Raw genomic sequence first — 3,093 nt, forward strand, 5'->3', positions numbered from 1 at the left:
AATAATAATAATAATCTAACTTCAACTAGTATTTATAGTTTTCAAAATTTGTGTTACGAAGGGTGGATCGGTGAAGTTAGTCGAAATCGCCGATCAAATTAGCGAATCGCCCTTTGCCTGGTTCATCGCCTTCCGTTCTTGCCTACAACATCTTCGTGTCCTAGATTATTGGACGGTATAGTACTACTTTGCGAAATTGTTCGGCGACGCACCGACTGCTCCTTTTTACCACCGATTTGATCTTCTTCCTTTAGGGCTCAATGCACTGGAATAAAAGGCAAAGTAAGGTCCTTCGGCGACTCGCCAAGTGGACTCGGCGATACTCAGACTTTCATTTCTTCACTCTTTTCAGCCTCTTTGTTCCTTTTTGCGACATAGCGTCCATGCTTTCCTTAAATCAGTAAATTCCTGAAACTTAAGAGTTTTTATCAGATATTGAGATAAAAGAGGCATTTGAGGACACTAATTTTATCAAAATATGGCCCTAAATGAGTCCAAATTGAGGACTCATCAACACCCCCAACTTAAACTTTTGCTTGTCCTCGAGTAAAACTCAAGTTCAACAGTTCAAATAGGATGTCTCAAACAGTGCTACACAAGACTCAATCATGAATGTACACAATAAGACTCAATTTACTCATGCAAGAATCAATTGTATACTCAAAGATTCAAGTTGTGACACACCATTACCAAAGATTCGCATGCTCGCAAATACTTGCTTCAAATGAAAATTCAAGCTCAACAAAAGTATCTAAATGCCCTCACATAAAAGAACAATTTCATATTCACACGCAAAGGTTTAGTCAATTGAAGATCACGAATCAGATGCAACACTCACACTCAAAAAAAGGAACACAATGCATGCTTTTACCCATAGGTTTGCCCATATTTTCCAATTAACCTTTGTTTCGGCTCACTCAAGATCAAAAAGGTCTTTTCAAGGCTTATAATGGGGCTAAGTGCAAAAGGTATGGTCATTTAGGCTCAGTGACATTCATCCTCATGAACTGTGTGGCTCTCAACACTTCCTTTTCTCTTCCTTCATCCATTTTTTTCTTTTAGTGCTCATAAGTCATCCTATTATTCACTTCCATGGATTGCTTGGAAACCCAATTTCTTTTATACTTTATTCCACAACTTTCTTTTTCGTTTCTTTTGTTTTTCTTTTTCTTGCCTTTCTCTTTTTTTTTATATGGAGGGTTTCCATTTTTTCGCAACACCATGGGTTAAATGAGACTTTTCTTGCACTTTTGGACTTTCCCTTTCCTTTTCACCACACCCCCAACTCAGGCTTCTGGCCTAAGTTGGACATTCACTAAACCACACATCAAGAGGATCATAGGTAGTGGAATAAGAAAGGTCTAGGTTTCATCAAGTTTCTTCCAAAGAAAGGTAAGGCTCAAGGGGTGTTCAAAAGGGATTCACACACTCACATGTTAGGCCACAAAAGAGGTATATCTCAAATTGTTCACACTCTTTAAAGTTGCCTAAGATCATCTCAAAAACAAGCCTTACTTAATTGATCGGACTAACGGGGCAAATTCTAGGTGTATTCATGCATGATTCAAAGTAAGCCCATCACACAAGGCATCGACACTAAAGTCAAAGAAGACTCCATACTTTCGCTAGTGTGCAACAGTTATCATAAGAGAATCAATTTGATACATGGCTAATCACAACGAGATGCCAAGAGTTCACATATTGTCTATGCAACTTCATTTAGTCTCATCGTAGCCGCACATTCATGTTTGTTAGATTGAGAGCACTATTCAAGTCATCGATATTGATCGAAACCGAGACTTGAATTTGCAAGAGAACAACCACTTTCAACTCATTTTTCGGAAGGGTCAAAAAGATGTTTTGCAATTAAACCCAAAAGGAACAACAAGCTCAAACAATCGCACAAGCAGTTTAAAACACAATTTTAAACAGACAACCCAAATATATACACAAGATGGAATTCAAAACAACACAAAGGTGAGCCTCACCCCACCACAAAAAGAAAAGTATTTGTCCTCAAATGCAAATAAAAGTATCCAAAAGTGAAATCAAAGTAAGACAGAGAGAGGTAAAGAAAGATCATGTCTATGCAGCCTCTCCCCCTGTCGGGGCAACAAAACTCTGAGCAGCAGTCTGTGCTTGGGCATCAGTGCCCGGAGTATCCTTAGGAAAATCAGCAATGCCAGGTCCCGTAGGAGCTGTTATGGACGTCTTAGTATGCAATGTATGGATCACTGACTGCACAATTGTCTCCACCAGATTAAATACAATTGACAAATGGAGAGTTTGGTGCAGTAGAATAGAGAAAAAATAAAAATAGAAATTTGTTCATATTTGGGAAATTCAGATTCACAACATCACAGGTGTATAATAAAAATGGAAATCAATAATTTGCCAATGTCATTAATCCAAACATAAGGTAAAAGTAGCAGTCGGGAATTAAACCCTTAAATTATTATAAACATCACATGTGTACAACTAATATTATCCATAAAAGAATGTTTTTCGCTCCATTTTATAAAAGTCATTCGGTAAACTTTCAATGCTAAATTTAATAAATAATGGAACATGTAATAATGAAAATTAATTATTTAAGCAATTATTAATCTTTTTCAGGGTGTAGTGTTACGCTAACGTCCTCATCAATTAAGTATTCATTATGGAGTATGTAATAATGAAAATTAATTATTAAAACAATTTAAATGCAATTCTTTACCATTTCACAAAAAGATTTAAAATGAAAATGAAAAAAATAAATAAGACAAGAAGTGTGTGAAATAGATATATCGTAAAGTGAATTGGTCTTTTGAAGTTTTCTAATAAAAACTTTAATTTATTGATTGAACTAATTGTTAGGATAATTGGGATCATGAGTTTGATCTAGGGTTTATAGGATTGTTCTTCTTAAGGTATCCTCATGATCTAGGGGTTGCGTGTTTAGATTGGTGCGTACCATATCTGTAAAAGATTTGAATCGATTAGAGAGAACATCAAGTCAAACACAGAAAATCTAGTGCAGAAAGACTCACCGATCCAGTCGGCGAATCGCCAAACCTCTTTGGTGAGCTAGGTTGAGCTCGCCGAAGGGATTGG

Source organism: Solanum tuberosum, unplaced genomic scaffold, assembly GCF_000226075.1.
Source record: "Solanum tuberosum cultivar DM 1-3 516 R44 unplaced genomic scaffold, SolTub_3.0 scf00647, whole genome shotgun sequence".
NCBI lineage: Eukaryota > Viridiplantae > Streptophyta > Magnoliopsida > Solanales > Solanaceae > Solanum > Solanum tuberosum.